Source organism: Podarcis pityusensis, assembly GCF_964106645.2.
Source record: "Podarcis pityusensis genome assembly, chromosome: 5".
Taxonomy (NCBI): domain Eukaryota; kingdom Metazoa; phylum Chordata; class Lepidosauria; order Squamata; family Lacertidae; genus Podarcis; species Podarcis pityusensis.
In genome coordinates this window covers 86,815,099-86,833,016 of record NC_138032.1, presented here as the reverse complement: position 1 = coordinate 86,833,016, position 17,918 = coordinate 86,815,099, and the positions used below count along the sequence as shown (strand labels likewise).

The following is a 17,918-nucleotide window of genomic DNA, read 5'->3' as shown; positions in this document are numbered from 1 at the left end:
CAACCGTTTACTCACATCCAGAGCAGGCAGTCTTAATGTGTTGTTAAATGGACATGGTAGAGTCTGGAGCAGAGATCAAGTAAGATTTGGGATAAAGAGGCATCTGGGTGGCTCAAGGGATTGGTAACAGGATACACTACTTTTCAACGGCAAGGCACTGGTTTAACTTAAGATAGCTCATAGTTCAAAAAAAAGATTGTTCAACAGCTGTGAGAAATTAATTGGTAGTCTCAACAGAAGCTATGGAGACTATGAAGATTTTCATTGCTAATGGTGTCATCATAGCCATTACTTTTGCTGGGAAAATTGGGTACTTTCAAGTTCGACAGAACTCTCCCCCCCCCCCGACAAAATATAATCAAAGATCCAATGGATTGTGTGAGGTATGCTATCATTCTCAAGTAATACAAAAATGTAATGGGAACAGAGGAGGGAATGGGAATTTGTTTTCATAATTATTACATTTATTTCCCATATTTCTTTCATGGAAATTAAAAGCAGCACATAGAACATTTGAGGCTACCGTCCACATGATGAAACCTAGCAATGTTAGTTTTAGCAAAATTAATGCACCATATGCATTGAGACTATTTCCTTATATATACTTTGCTCACCCAGGCCACAACCAAGATGAGACAGCCCCACATATATGATCAACCAACAGCAGTTCATTATTTAGTTATTTGACCATTTAATACAACAAATTTAGGATTCAAGGACCTCCACTACCAACAAAGTTTATACAAGATTAAAACAACAATAAGCCATAATAATCTACAAAGTCAGGGGGAAGCAACAGAGAGATTGCTACACAGAAATCTACGCTTAAAACTACATCTAAATCGACCAGTCAAGCAGTATCAAGTCATCACACAAGCCTTGCTAAATAATCAAGATTTCACTGCTCACCTAGAGGAGACCAGTTGGACCTCTCTCAGAGTTGCAGTGCCACAACTGAAAAGATGTACACCACTTCACTTCTAGAGTAAGGACAATAGAGGTGTTCAGAAACTGACTCGAGGACATGGCGAATGCAGAAGGAGAAGTACTGTATGCTCTTTTGGTTGTCTTCACCAACCACATGCAGGTCCAAGTAACACCATAGCTCCTTAACAAGGCACAGACAGAGGGAGGAGTTTCCTAGTTTTCCTAGATAAAAACCTCAATCTTAGCTGTGGTAGCATCTCAGCAATCACACCAAGCATGGTTATCAGCACATGCACTTAGGACATCACAAAAGGAAGCACAGCACAACAATATTGACTCAGATTCCTGGCTTTCTATGAAGCCTTGCTTGACAGTCCGAAGAGCCTAATGGATAAGATTGTACCAACAGCTAAAAGGAGAACCTGAAGTATGTACCTGAACAACTCTACACTTTTCACTCTCATTTGAGTGTACTGATCTTGTTTCTGAGTGAGCATTAGAATTCTCGGTTTCAACTGTATTAACTGGTCTGACCTTTGCCTTACTTGAACTTTGATGGAAGTAATGAAGGGGGGGGTTACTACACTGGCTTCATGAATCGGCTTATTGAATTACTGTTTCTGTCAAACTGTTTTCCATCTAAACTAAATAATTCAGGCCCCAATAAGTGGCATACTCCTTGCTTAAACTAACTGTACTGTCTTTCTCTCTCTCTCTCTCTCTCTCTCTCTCTATGTTTAAATGCAAATCAATTTGTTCATTTTATCCCTTTCATCTGCGCAAGCTTTCCTGATGAATAACCGAAATGGCTCCTGATACAAGAAAGAAAGTTATTTAGACTAAACATTAAGAAGAACTTCCTTATTGTACAAGCCGTTTGACATAGGAGCCAACTCCTAGGGGCCAAGATCCCTTCGCCCCCCTAAAATATTTGAGGGGGGCCCCAAAGTTGATGGTCATTGCCCTTCAAACGGTGTGCATGCACCACATCATGTGATCGATTATGAGGGTGGGGCTTACCTGCCCCTCCTTGAACATTTTATTCAAGTTGGCACCCTTGTTGTTTGATCTTCCTACAGCAAGGAAATATGCTGTAGTGTATTGGAATATGGTGGACTTTCCTTTGTTAGACATTTTTAAGCAAAGGCTGGATGGCCACCTTTCAAGGATGCTGCAGGAGCACATTTACTACATTGTCAGGGTAGGAGATAGACCACATGACTTCTGAGGTCCCTTCCCACTCTGATCCTATAATTAGCTACAGTGTATGTTTGCCTAATTCAGTTTTGACTTTGCTACAAGGGTTTATGCTAGGGACCATATTACAGTGTTTCAGAAACAAGGCGAGAAATCTTATTTGCATGAGCATTTAATTTTAAGGGATAATCAGAAGATTCTGGAGACAAACTGTTATTACCTATCTCCAGTGCTATTTTTCTATAAAAAGTGGTGCCGGAACTCACCATGAACGTCTCCCTCGTTCTCTTAGAACGGCAACGGCATCCACCTGAGAAGTGCAGGAACTGAGTTTGCCCGAGCTCCTGCTAAAAAAAAAGCCCTGCCTATCTGATCTTTTGAGGATACATAAAGTAAAAAAATTAAAATCTAAAAATTTAATTATGCATACATTTTCTGTACTAACAATACTGAAAGCAATCACTTTATTATACCCATGATGCCCATAGCAATTCTCTTTTCACTGATTTACTGATCCAACAAAAGGAGTGTAGTACCTGCAAAATTTTAAGAGCTTTGTTTTGGTTTATTTTTAGGACTCTAATCCTTGATTACAGAACAGCAGCCATAATCATTCTTCAGAACAGGAGACTAAAACCTTTAACAATGGAACCATGTAGCTGTATTCTAAAACAGAAAGTGCCCTCCCTTTTGTGCATTTGCAGGGAATTATAGTTTGAATATTGATGACATTTTCAAAACTTCCCAAAACTAGGGCTGCATAGGTGGGCATCAGACACATGTTCTACCCTAATACAACAACATACTCCATATGATTAGGCCAATTAAAACCAGCATCCAGATTTTATGTTCATGTAATTCTGCTACAGTGAAGAATACATTATCTACTAGCAAATCAGACTGTCTTGGGCAGGCAGAATATGTAGCCCTGTTAAAGAACTCATTATCAGCCCAGCAAGAATACAGTACTACAGAGCTATCATCACTGCATCTCCTGAATAACATTTTTAGTTGCAAACTTAAAGTCTTCCAAAATAGTATTCAGACTTTAGTTTTAGTAATTAATCCTGCTGCACTGAAATAACTAAGAAACAAGCTTTAATGTAGCTATTCAAAATTATATTCCAGCAGAAAGCATCCTCAGCTGCTGTTAACACAGAAGCCACAAGCAGTCTTCTTATTCCCTCATTAATCACATCCTGGATTTCAAGTATGTAAGAACATGTTGATTTTCCTCCTTTTAAACGGATACAACAGGCTTTCAAAAAAGAATAAGCCTGCCTGCTCAACCATACCTAGTTATTTGTGATCCACTGTCAGTCATGCAGCACAATCCTATGTATATTTGTTCAGAAAAAAGTCCCACTGTGTTAACGGATTTGAGTCCCTAGTATCCATGAAGACTGAAAGAAAAACAACAACTCTTGTCCATTTAAAAAGCTCTTTACATCCCTGATGTGTATAATCTCTGATTACACGAATCAGGCCAATTTTGTGCCAATACAAATTGATGTAGCTTTTTATGTCAGGTGCATGCTTACACATAGTAAATGGCAAAGTTAGGTTCCAAGACAGCAGTTGGTTCTTCAGTGGAACACAGTAATTAATAATTCACCCACATGATTTCTCCTGTATATCAGAAAAACTGTACAGGGTTGGATGATCTGGCAGTGCTGTCATTAGCACACTGTTCCTACTTGTGTGTGCCTACTGGTTAACTTCCAAGAAGGATGGGGAAGCAACAATCTTTCTCAAGATTGCCCCTGCTTAGCCTTATGACTTCCTATCCTGTTGGTTGCATGGATTTCGCACCTGCAAACAGCAGCACAGGAATTAACTAGTAAACGGGCCGATAAGAAAGCATTCTAACATGCTCCATCTCACAGCAAGCTTGATGGGGAATCTGTCACGAAGGAGGAGGCTTCATTGTAAGGAAGAGCAAAACCCTCCCACCTTCTTCCAGCCCCATGGCAGTGGTCTGACTTGCAAGAAGAGTGGAGCCCACTTTGTGATACAGCAGGAGTTGGAGCTGTTCTGCTGTCCTTCCTCAGAAAACAGTGTCTTGGGAAAGATTGCTGAGGAAAAGCAACTCGCTTTCCTGTAGCCAAACTCAAAAGAGGAACCTGATTCAGCAACTCCAGCTGGTATTAGGAAACATTCCAGGAAAAAAAGCTAGTGTGAAAGCAACATAACTTGCAATGCAACAGGGTGCCACAACACCTCTTCCTTTGTTGAACCTGTGGGAGGGAGGAGACATAATCTCAGGCAGAGCTGAATCCGCCTACATCAGAGCTCCTTTCATACTAGGACTGTACTGTACTGAAGAATGACGTTTTACTGTTTAACAGTTTATTCAGCAGCTTTATGAAAATGTTTTGACACTGGTAAATCAAAACTCTTCACACGCGAGTCATTTAACTTCCTTCTAAATTCTGTATCTTGATCTTATTTGTCACTTGTCTCTTACATGCCATTTTATGTGTGCCCCAGATTTCTCTTTCCTTTTAACTCTGTTACAAAGATACTCTCCCACATGTGCCCACAGGCATTCTGGGGAAACCAAGGTAGAAGTTGCTGTGAAGTTTCTCTTCCCATCATCACAATCTGCCCCATCACAGTCCTGGCAACCTATGGGAGACAGACAGTGAGGCAGGCAGCACTGGACAGTGGTGGCTCACAGCAGCAGTGGATGATGGTGCTCAGCCCAGCACTAAGAGAAGCGAAGCACTTGGCAAAACTCCTGCAGCAGCCACCATCATCTTCATTTTCCAGGGAGCAGAGGACTCTTTGCCAAACCTCTCTCAAGCCCAGCAGAAGTCTTGTCCTTATTGAATATTAAAAGATACGATTGAGCTGCTATCCTAGCAAGTATTTTTTTAAAAAGAGGATAGGTTTCTGTAGATAGTTGGAACAGATGAGACTAAATTGCTCACCCTCTGCATGCTTTTTATTGTATAAAGGCAATCAGTACATTTAACTAGGAATAAAATACAGCTCAGGGGAACATTTTCTCTTTGGCTAAATAATACAAAAGTTGTCTAATGTACCATTTCCCCTGTTTAAATTCATGAAATTTGAAGCTGCATTCAATGGAAGATGGCTGTTGTTTTTATACATAGAAGGAATCTAACTTTCTGAAGTTTTCATGGGGACCTCTCCTGACCAAAAAGACTTTTTATACAAGGTGTATAATGTTTGATGGAAACTGGCAAAATAGAATCTACTCCTAAATTACAATGGCAAAGATCTCTAAACATTCAAACTATGCTTCAGTCCATGGACAGGCATTATGAACCAGGCCCAGGCAGAGCTTGACTGAAGCAAGAGTCCCCAGTCAGCTGGGAGGCTCAGGATGTTCTTTGCATGATAGCATAAGTCCAGTAGGCCCTTGGTGAGGGCCCCTGGCCAGCTTAGCCCACCAAGGCCCAAGACAAGTGCACCCATCTGCCCCCTGCTCTTCATGGGCCTGTAATGAACCACATCAAATTGCACTGCATAAATATTTACAGTATTTTAGATGTGATATTATATATTACTTACATTACAGAGAAGATATACTGATTTAATTGGTGCATATCTAGTGAAACTATGAGGTCACCCAAAACTAATGGAATTTTCCCCCTATGTGTCAAGGATATTATTGAATACGAGATTCCATTCATGCCTATACTGTAGCTAGTTTGCATGGGTGTGCTAAGCAACATGTCAGATGAGGACAGAGGCAGCTAGTTGGTACTGTAATAATAAATACAGGTAGACTTCTTTAATTTTTAAATTCTGAATTCAAGATACTGTAATTTGTCAATAATGCCTTCAGAAAATGCTCAACTTGAAATACTAGTTATAGTTTAAGATGGATTTGAAATGAATTACACCCTGATAAATACAGCACCTGATTTCCCACAACCCTTCAAAAAAAATGTTTCTCCAGCATCCCTTCAAAAACCACAAAACCAGTACAGTGGTACTTCGGGTTAAGAACTTAATTCGTTCTGGAGGTCTGTTCTTAACCTGAAACTGTTCTTAACCTGAAGCACCACTTTAGCTAATGGGGCCTCCTGCTACCGCTGCGCCACCACTGCACGATTTCTGTTCTCATCCTGAAGCAAAGTTCTTAACCCGAGGTAATATTTCTGGGTTAGCGGAGTCTGTAACCTGAAGCGTATGTAACCTGAGGTACCACTGTACTAATAAAAAGCAGTAGTCAGCCCCACTATGTCACTATGTTCAGTTGGACTTGTTTCCAGATAAGTGTGCCTAGGACTACAGTGAGAGAATTTCTGCAAGTTTAATCTCGAAAAGGGATACTAGAGGCATCGTGTTTCTTTGCACGTGTATGTAGATGTGACTACACAGTAACAAGAAATGCAGCTATTTTATATGCTAGGGTGGCTTTCTTTGAGCTGTTTATATAACATATTGTAAGACAATAATGTATTTAAACTAGTTTTTTAAGTGTGAAAGGAACCGCTGTAAAACAGTGCCCCTAACCCAGACAATGAATCAAAAAGTTGATGGTACCACAGTTGATGGTATGAAAACCCACTGAGAGGTCTGGGGAAATAAACTGGGTCCCTTTGTCAGGGGAATGAAATTTTATAACTTAAATCAGACCTGAGATCAAACTCATCCAAAAGATCCTGGAGTTGCACAACACATTTCAGAGTGCACACACACAGAAACAAGGTGTTCATCATTGCTCTTTCTGAATAGAGAATACTGTACATGATACTCTCTTGCAGCTGCAAATCATGAGGGAGGTAAGATTTCATTGCATGGAAGAGCAAAACCTTCCCAGCTTCTGTAGCCCACTGGCAATGGATCTACTTGCAGGAAAAGACTAGAGCCTGCTTTGCAGAAACTTAAGGAACCCTGGTTGCCATTACTCATTTTCCCATTGAGAAAACCCTGATAAACTTGTAAATAACTCAACAATCTGCACAATAGTTTGAAAGCCAATGCCATACAGTATGATGAACAGCCTTTATTTCAAAATACCCCTGCCTTCTGTTATAAGGAAGATGCAGAAAGTGAATAGCTCAATACTGTCTATATATTGTAATTTCAGCCTTAATCCACGGTTTTCAAATTATAAGATTCCTAAAGGTTACCAGGCATTTCTAGTAATGCATAACGTGAAGCAGGGAACAATGAAAGAAGCATGATCCTTCAGAACGGAGCAAAAGAGATCTGTGGAACCTTGAAAACAAGTTTATTGTCGCATAAGCATTGTGGACTGCAGTAGGCTTTCAGATGCCACAAAGATAATCTTTTCTTGCCAGATAACACACACACACACACACACACACATATACAATTGTGGGAGGTATTTTAAAAAGTTAGGTCCAGGCTACAGGAGGCCGTAAAATGTTAAGTAGCAGTAGCTGGCCTGCTAATGCCCAAATTTATACAAACAAGGATAACGAAATAGCCCATACCAACAGAGCCAATGTTTTGCCGGAACCCATATGAACATGCCTGACAAAATGATAACATTTTTCTGCATCTGATGAATCCGAGTCCTTAAGATTATTCAACAAGGATGTGTTTTGTTGCAGTTTCGGGGTGTGGGTATGTGTCTGTGTGTGACAACGGCATTCTCCAGCTATGCTGTGCCCATTTAACACCTGTAGCGTGACAAAGCAACAACAAAAAGGCGCCCACACCGGGATTGGGGGGGGGGGGAATGGGATTAAGAGTCTAGTTGAGCATTTACACGATATTGGGGGGAGACGGGGGGTGTGCCCTGAAACGACGGGGGTGGGGACAATGCCCCCCCCAAAATGTGAGTGAAAATGGAGGGGCCCATATTTCGAGGGAATTGGAGGGGGGAGCTTATCCCGCCCCCCCCCAAAAAACCCCTCCTCAAAGTCAGGGTCGCGCGCCGCCCTACCCTCCGCCCCCCCCCCCCGAGGTCTCTGGGCTCCCCGGCTTCGAGGCGGGCTCAGGACCCGGCCCAGCTTGAAGCAAGGCCCTCTCCCCGGCCCGCTCCGAGGAGTTTCAACGGGGTCTACCAACTTATGCCTACTCACCGCCGGCCAACCCTGCCCGTTCCCCCTCAGGAGCGTCTCTCGCGAAGAGCATCGCCTCGCCTCGCCTCCTCGGCGGCTTCGCCTCCTTCCCCGCCCCCCTCGCCCTCCGGGCCGCTGTGTCACTACTGCTATAGCTACGGGGAGCCAAGGCAACCGCTTCTCGCGATAGCTCAGGCGCGAGGGGACGCGGCCCGAGAGAGAGAGAGAGAGAGAGAGAGAGAGAGAGAGAGAGAGAGAGAGACTGCTGCCTCGGCTCGCGGACGGGGCGTGGGGGGGGGCGGAATGTGGCGGCGGGAATAAAGGAACCCAAGTATCGCGAGAGCGAACGAGGCCCGCCGCCGCTACTGCAGAGCGTACAGAAATAATAAAGAATTGTTGAGTTGGAAGGGATATTAAACAGCTGGTTCATAGCCAGATGCGCTGGCCCATTACGCCCCTGGGGGCGGGGTGTTTGTGGTTGGGCTGCTCGGGAGCGCCCTGTGATTTTCTTGATGTTTTTAAGTGGTCCTGGGAAGATACCAGCCTTCTATTCTGCTCTATTGTAAGGGGGTCTTTTCTCAGCAAAGAATAAGCTAACAATATTCTTTTCCTTTTCTTGTGGGGGGCGATCTGATTGCATCCGCCTAATGCAATTAGCCAGCAAAGAGCTTCTCTCCTTAGCTATTGTTTTCATTTATTATTGAATTTATATACCGCAGTCTCAGGGCGGTTCACAGAAAAGATCACAATACTTTATATAAAATCAAAATAACAATAACAAAATAACATCCGCCCCAAAAGAGCCATATTTTAAAAGGGTATATAATATGTCAATCAGGTCAACCAAAGGCTTGGTTAAAAAGGAACATGTTTGCCTGGCGCCTAAAGGTATACGTATAATTAATGAATAAAAGACTGAATAACTGCAACATAGGATTCTACCTCAAACATCATTTCCGCCTTTGCTTTCTTCAGGCTGGTGGCAAAAGCTTGCTCTCTAATGTGCGGGTGGTCCTTGAGATCGCATTGTTTTTAAATTCTGCGTATGTCTTAGGATTCTATCTCAGAAACGTATACTGGCAACATCCGTCTCCAGCAGGCCTGGTGCCCAGGGCTGAGGGGCAAACAGCAGGGATGGCGGATGATGCAGCAGCAGAACTTTGCACCTGCAAACCCAAAATGCTCTGGCACTGCCATCTTACTTGTATCAGCCCCTGCACCAAATGTGTGTACGTCAGGGAGAACAAGTAGATAGATGGTCAGGCCGGGAAATTCAGCAGCAGCACACACAGACTGACCGTGATTCAGACTAGGGAGGGCAGTCTGGCAACAGTAATGGCCTGCACATCTCAACTTGGCAGCATCCACCATGCCATCTCTGTTCCCAGAATGTATTCATCACATGCCTCTCCCGGTATGCCCCACGAAGAGCCTCAAGGTCCATAAATAGCAACACCCTAGTGGTCCCGGGCCCTAAGGAAGTTAGATTAGCTTCAACCAGAACCAGGGCCTTTTCAACACCGGCCTGGGGGAACGCTCTGCCTCATGAGACCAGGGCCCTGCAGGATCTGATTTCTTTCCGCAGGGCCTGTAAGACAGAGTTGTTCTGCCTGGCCTTTGGCTTGGAGCCAGTTTGATTCCCTCCCCCTCTTTCTTTTTCCTTTTTCCTTTCTCCTCCTGTGATGAGGCTGCATTTTAATATTTTAATGTTTCAATATTTTAATGTATTTTAATCTTGTTTTTAAGTTGTATTCATTCAACTTGTTTTTATTATTGCTTGTTAACTGCCCTGAGCCCGGCCTTGGCTAGGGAGGGCGGGGTATAAATAAAAAATTATTATTATTATTATTATTATTATTATTATTATTATCAGGGGCAGGTTCTGTATTATTAAGACGGGTGAGGCTTTAGCAGTGCTATTTTTCTAGAAAAAAAGGTGCCAGAACTCACCATGTCATGGTGCCCACCCTGAGAGGTGCCAGAACTGAGTTTTGTTGAGTTCCAGATGAAAAAAAAAGCCATGGGTTTTAGGTGTGTAGGCTGGCGCTCTGCTCAGCACTGCCACCATGGACAGACAGGCCACCCAACCTGCTTTCCTGCCCCTGATCTAATAAGCCAGGAGAATTGGGCCCGCTCCCCAGTCATAACCTGCCTTGTTGTAAACTGCCCTGTGATGTGTGCAAAGGGCGGCATATAACTCATCTAAATAAATAAACAAACGGTGCATTATGCTTCCCACAACTGAGTGCATCAACATGCCTCAAGCTGAAAGACACGTTTGCTAGAAGAATGCCAGGTGTGTTCTCTTGTCGACCTCTGAAGAGGATTGCTGTAGTTATGAGGCTGATAACCTTAAATCTGGAGAGGAAACAAAAATATTATACATACAGTGGCAAATTTGATTAAAATCTCATTTGCTCACTTTTTCTTTCCCCCCTAAAATGGTATGTCTTTAGCAACGTGTCTATATTGCAGATTTGTTTTTTCCCCTTGATGAGTCTCCCCTGTTCTTTATGTATTTCCTGTCCATATTTTTTGAATTGTGGATTATTCCTCAGGTTGAGATTGAGAAATTTAACATGGAAGGAAATAAAGCACCAGAAGGTGAAAAAGCATATAGCTTCAAGTACCTGGTGGTACTCACAATTTATTTACAAAATGCACTATGTTGAATACATTTCAATTTTTAAAATTTTCAGGAGCACTTTTCCAAATGTATTTACCGAGTGAAGCAGTTTTAACATCCTTTCATCACAAAGTAGTGTTACCTCAGGATTGTGGGCTTTTCTTTGGGTTGGGTACTTTAATGCATCTCTGTGGCAGCTAGGCCCACACAGAAGAACAAGAAACAAATTAAATAGCTTCTGGAAAGGGCCATGGCACCTTTCATCTCACTTGTGGCCTCCCAGTGTGCACTTTGTATACCGCATGAGGTGTCACGTGGCTGGGTGTGGGTCCACACATTATCCTGTTCTCTTTCATTTCCACATTGGCATGGCAAGAAGCAGGAAGACAGCTTTTTATTTTTAATTTTTCTTTGCTTTGTTGACTTCAAAGGGAGGAAAAATATTTACACCAGCCTTTGATCTGGCCTGAAGTTGTGTCATCGTTGTCAGTAAAAATGAAGGAGCTTAGGATAAATTGTAGCTCTGCCACATCCCCGTCCTGCTTTCACCTGTTCTGCTGGTGTAACTTGGCTAGTGGGATATTATCTAGGTGGATCATATTTTTATTTCATCACCATCACACACATGAGCAACCTCTCACTTATTCATTCATACCAGCATGCACCCCATTCATTCATTCATTCTCTCTCCCTCTCTCCTACACATACCGCCACCAGATCCTGACGGCAATCAATGTTCGTCCCAAATTAATTTCCTACCTGGAGATTGCCCCGAGTCAATTTTTCCCACCTCAAAAATATTCGCCTAGATCCCTTCAATAAATTTGTTCCTCTTGGGCATATTTTACTCAGAAATAAATCACACACACAATCAGTCCTTCATGTGTGAATCTGTGCAGCAGTCGCTCCATCGGTCCCTGTTCTCGCTCTTGATCGTCTGGGGAATGAAGGGCAGCTTAATCTTTCTTCCTCCTCTGCCTTCTCCTAGGCAATGTTCGGACAGGATGATGGACCGGAAGCAGCATGTGAGCTGGGAGCAGGGCATGGCAGAGGAGCCAGATACAGCCTGGAGCCCAGTGGAGCCCTGTATTAGAGGACTGATCTATCAACGACTATTAGTTATGACAAGTGAGGCCTTGTGTGTATGTGCGGAAGACATTCTGCCTCCAGATTCTTCTCTACCAGCTATCTCTCCCGCACCCTTTATTTCTCTCTGCTGTTGCACCATGTCTCTTGGGTGCCGCTGCTGCACATGTTACCCTTCCCTCTCCCTCCCTTCTTCCTGGATCCTCACTCACCCCACCGCTTCCTTGCCGTAATTTCTCCTACCTCCAAGATCCAGCACAATTGCTTTCTCTTCCACTGTGATTAAAAGGTGGCTTGTGCTATGTGTGGGCAGCTTAGCTGACTGCCCCTCTCACTTCTGCATTTGTTCCAAGCTCCCCTTTTATGCACCGTCCTAGACCAGGCATAGGTGTTATGTACTGAAGTTCTCACCCTGGGCCAGCAGGGGGATACTGTAGATAGTTATGCAAATGAAGGATCAAAAGTGACATTCAGTGATTGGCTAGTTACAGAAAATGGTTACTGTTGCATTCTAGTGGAGCTCTATATAAGCAGGCTGGCTGAGCTTCTCAGTTCAGTTCTGTTCCAGCTTACAAATAAAGAGCTGCATTGGAAGAATCGCTGTGTCGTCTGATATGTTCGCCCACAACTTAACAATAGGCAAACTCCTGCCTCCAGATGTTTGGGACTACGATTCCCATCATCCCTGACCACTGGTCCTGCTAGCTAGGGATGATGGGGATTGTAGTCCCAAACATCTGGAGGGCCGGAGTTTGCCTATGCCTGTCTTAGATCCACCTAGTGGCCGTTTCATGTGCAGTCTGGGTGGGCTGTTTGTTTCTGTTAGGGGCATGTGGCTTTCTCACTTTCTTTTTTTGTATTTTGGGAAACCGCAGAGTTTTGAGCATGCAGAGTTCCCTCTCCTGTTCACAGCTGAGGCCATTTTGCCTAGCATGCCATCAGTACATTCTGCCCAAGGTCAGTACTAGTGAAAGTGATGGCTATAGTGAATCATCCTGGTTCAGAGGCAATACAGTACAACACTAAATATCACTTGATGGGGAGAAACAGCAGAAAAGGTCTAATCCCCTTAATCCCTGCTTGTGAATTTCCTGGAGGACTCTGGTTTGGCCACTGTGGGGAGCAGGATAATGAACTTTGGTCTGATCCTGTAGAGTTCTTCTTTTTTCACCCTCTGTGAAAAGGCTCGGGTTTCTAACATTCCATTTAATTTTATTAGGCTATGTTTAAAACTGTTGATTGTGAATTCAGCTGCCTTGGGTTCCTGTGTGGGGCTGAAAAGCAGGATAAAAAATATTTTATAAATAAATAGGGAGATCCTGTATCTTTTATAGCCACAGTGAATAAGCAGAGCATGAATGGTTAGGTGACATCCATTCTCCATCACCTCCAGCTCACATGCAGTGTGAGCTGAGTTATATAATGTCACTGCTTAATTCCAGCTTTGTGCATGTAATTGCTCTTAACCAGTCTTCCTATACCTGGGTTCCCTCCAGATGTTTCAGGCTTCAGGTCCCATCAGTTCCAGCCAATACAGCTGTATGTGTCTGAACCCATGTGCATGTCCAGAGTGTTTGGGATCTTTTGCTAGAGTTAGGATGTTTGTCCGTTATGAATATTTGTTTACCCTTAACCTGTTGTAAACAGAATCTGCCCTTATTCCCTTATGGGATACACAAGAGCCCTTATAGAGTCCTTTGTAGGTTCTCCATCGGTAGGAGACAATAACAGAGGCCAACCAGAGAATACAGTGGTACCTCGGGTTACATACGCTTCAGGTTACATACGCTTCAGGTTACAGACTCCGCTAACCTAGAAATATTACCTCGGGTTAAGAACTTTGCTTCAGGATGAGAACAGAAATCGTACTCCGGCGGCGCAGCAGGAGGCCCCATTAGCTAAAGTGGTGCTTCAGGTTAAGAACAGTTTCAGGTTAAGAACGGACCTCCGGAACGAATTAAGTACTTAACCCGAGGTACCACTGTACTGAGAAGTAAAGCAGCTAGTAAGCCTGATCTTTATTAAAGCTGTTGCAACAGGGAGCTCCCCTCACACGCAGGAAAGGAGGAGGACCCAGAATAAAGGTGTGCCCGCCCTTATATAGACTTTTTAAATTGCCCACCCTCAAACTCCAGACCACCCCGGAAACATCATACATACATCACAGAAGGGCTTATTATATTCTTTTGTTATTATAACAACTTAATTCCTGAATCCAGGTCACAGGTCACTGGCTCACCCTATTCACACCTTAAATGTGCCCTTAAGGCAGGATTTGTGAGCACAGAGACAATGGGGATGTTTTTTTCATTTCCTTTCTCCTTGCAGAGAAGCATTTGGTCAGTTTGGGAGAGTCAAAATGGTTTCAGGACTGTCTTCCTGTACTGTTTCAGACATGTGGTTTATGTATTTATGTACGTGTTTGCTTTGTACATTTGATTTATATATCTGAGTCCTTAAATTCTTATAACAAACCTTACGCTCACAATAAGTCCTTACACAAAATGAATAAAGAAAGCTTGGTTAATAAATCATTTGATATAATAATATCAAATGAAAGGGACAGAATATATAAATGCTGCTTCAGACAGCAAAATTACTATGTAAGCAGGCAGCAAATCCTATAATACAGACACACCTTGAGCTAAAGAGTGAAAGAATCTCTACTATTCTCGTAAGCCTACAGAAGTGAGTGCGGCAATTTTGCTACAGATCTCACACTAATAGAAAGATGAGAAGAAGAGGAAGGAAAGGGTATATCTGTCATTAAGACAAAGCGGGTGTTGGGATTCCTTGAGACTCCTGCATAAATTCTTTGTGGGAGCTAGGAGAGCTAACTAAGCATTCAAAATCTAGCTTTTTTTGTACTGTTTTTAGTTGGTGCATTCCAAAGGAGAATGCAGCGGGCTTTGAGATTAGCAAGTCCAATAATTTCCACAGCTTTACACTGCTATTGAAACTTATCCCAGAGTTTCCTGCTTCCTTCCCAACTTTGCCCATCTTGCTTAATTAGCAGTTGAAAGAACAGGGTTCTAGAGATGGATTGACAAAACTGGCCATTCCTGTCCGCCTCCTTTCTCAAAATTATCCCACGCTGATCTTGATAGGTATCCATTCAAGTGGTAAGTAAATTTTAATGGTAGCTAGATTTACATGTGCTGACCTTTATGCAAAGTATTAGAAGCTCAGGGTGTTTCTAAATGCCTTCCAGGACATGTTTTTGAGATCAGGCTGGTTGCCTGAGTCAGGAAGGTTCTCCTGTCATATACTAAGCTATGTCAACCTTTTTACTTATGCAATGACCTACAGCGGTGCTTTTTGGGGGGGGGGGACACAAGGGTAAGCATACCCCTAAACATTTTGTGAATCTAAGTCTGGCCTCATTGAGGGGCAGTATTTCAATATGAGTGGGAAAATGAGAGTACTGATAAACATTTTTTTTAGAAAAAAAGCACTGATCTAGAGTAATAAACCATAGAAAAAGTTCAGATTGACACATATTCACAGAAGTCCATGTGGAGGCCACCAGTTTCAGGAAGGTTGCCCATGGTGGAACCTCTCAATACAGAACAGCAATGATTGTTTTCAGAAGTAATGATTAGATTGGTTTTGCATTGATTCTCATACGCAATTAGAATATATAATCTCAAATAGATGATTTAAATGTAGCTGCCGTCTACTTTCAGCCTTGCATACAGGACTAAAGAGGCTCAGTGGCGCTTGTGAGATTGCCAAAGGAGTCTTCTCCTGCACAAGCTGCCTCTGTTCTGCTGGCCTAGGCAGATCTTTCAACACCTTAGGACTGGTATGTTACTTCCCCAAGGAAGGATTCCTCACCTGCCTCACAGGTGAACCCAGATCAGAGTGCAATCGCGGATCACTTCAGCTTTTGAGCTTCCCCTGTACAAAAATGTACAAGAACGTTGCTGCAGATGAAGTTCGATTGAAGGATAATTTGCCAAAAGTTCTGTATATGCATGCAATGCTTAAATTAGAAGGATATGCAGATCTCAAGAATGGCCAGATGTAGATCAGCTTGAAGAATGACATTTTATTGATTTTTCTTCTGTTTCAGCTGTTTATGAAATACTATCAGGAAAACGAGAATTAAATTCTCTAAATTCTAGAATATTTCTGTTGTGGCTGCTTGACTTGCTGGGCATGGTTTGGATTGATATGGGTAGTGCTGCAATGTATTCTGTTTTGTATTGCGTTTATTAGTTAGGGTAATAAATAATCAGTGAAGCCTATAGGGGGCAGTCCAAGCCTCATTCAGCTATCTTTTGCTTATTGTCTTTGATAGAGCTGGGATTTTTAGTATTCGCAATATGTTTTAACTGCAACACCAAGTTCTTATTTTTTTTTAAAGTATATATGTTTATCTGAAAACTACAAGGAGATGCACATATTTTTAAAAAGATTTGCCTCTTCACCACAAGAGTCACTCATTTCTCTAAGTCATCGTGTCTGTGTACTGACCCGTTCAGAAACTGAAGGTGCCGTGGAGGCGATGCCTTGAGATTCTCTGCGGGACCCAAAATAATTAAGGCAAACACTTAACAAGAAGAAATAGAATAAAGCCCCGAGTCTGCACTTGCTTCAGGGCTACTGGAAGATGCTTGTGTGCTTCCAGTAGAATGTGGAAGTAATTACTCATCCAATATGCACTGTGGAATTTGGCTGAGGTGCTGTGTAACTGAATTTGTGTGGCAACTATGAGCAGTCTGACTTGTTCTGCTAAAATCCTTTTCAGAGCTTGTGGGTGTTCCGTACTCCACAGGTCTACCAAGCCAGAGTGCACGGAAACAGCATTTACCTTCCCACCACAGTGGTACCTATTTATCTACTTGCACTGGTGTGCTTTCAAACTGCTAGATTGGCAGCAGCTGGGACAGAGCAACAAGAGCTCACTCCGCTGCGGGGATTCAAACCGTCAACCTTCCGATCAGCAAGCCCAATAGGCTCAATGGCTTAGACCACAGCGCCACCCACGTCGCGACGTTTCTGTGCGCTCTGGCTTTGTGGTTTCAATGCATGGAAGACATTAGCTCAATCCCTGTTTCTGTGTAAGGCGTACACAGCAGGCCTTTCAGATATAATTGATGAAAGGTGCTTTCAAGCTGCCCTACTCCTTTCAAGGAACAGAACTAGGTTCAAGAGTAAGGATATAAGAATGTAAGAAGAACCCTGCTGGATCAGACCAAAGACCCATTGGGACCAGCATCCTGCTCTTACAGTGACCAACCTGATGCTTATGGGGAGCCCACAAGCAGGACTGAGGGAAACATCACTTTCCCCGCTCATAATTTCCGGCAACTGATATTCAGAAGAGGTACAACATAGTCACAATGACAAGAAATCCCACGCTGAGAATCTGCTTTAACAGGGTCACTGTAACATGATGCAGTTTGCTAAATAAAACAGTTTTCTTGACTTAATGTGTATACCATGCCTCAGCAAAGCTCACAGGGTGGTTTACAAAAGCACAAAACATTGAAATAAAATAAATTGCATGTTAAAATCCCAAAACACACTTGATTGGTCTGAATTTCTTACATAAGTAGTCTAGAAACCCATTTTGGGGAGAACTATGCATTATCTAATTTATGCTCTGTTTCTTCCTAATAAGTTTAGTTTAATGACAGTACTGAACTTTTCCAACCCATCTTCCAGCACAAATTGTCTCACATGCCCGCCTCTCTGTTTCTTTGTGCAATGCCTCTGGACTCATTGATAAATAACACAAGATATTCTCTCTTCAGCTGTAGGACCAAGCAGGCAGCGTGGCTTCTTAGGATACCATTCTTCTCCAGTACTGCACTTTCACACTCTAGCAGAGAAGGTACTGCCGTACATGCAGACTTGGCAAGCATACTGTGTTGGGCAGTAGCCAGTGCATAATAGATCTAATTTACCACCCTGTTACCTTTGAATCCTATGAGTAAGCATACTGCTTAGGCACCTTAGTAATTGCCAACTGATGTTTTTATCCAACATATAAGCTTCTGAAGCTTATGGGACTAGCAACTTAGTCCTAACTATGTCTACACAGAATTGAATCCAGCCAAATT

General features: G+C 42.8%; 1 protein-coding gene across 3 annotated transcripts in view; it reads right to left on the bottom strand.

Moving 5' to 3' along the window:
* Positions 1–8,301, bottom strand: part of USP54 (ubiquitin specific peptidase 54) — a 101,992-nt gene extending 93,691 nt beyond the window's left edge. For 2 of the 3 annotated variants that reach the window (XM_081006490.1, XM_081006493.1), the window contains exon 1: positions 8,157–8,301. The gene's annotated coding sequence lies outside the window, so the exon portion shown is untranslated. The remainder of the gene's footprint in view (positions 1–8,156) is intronic. The other variant, XM_081006491.1, reaches the window with a different exon arrangement.
* Between the last annotated feature and the right edge of the window lie 9,617 nt (positions 8,302–17,918).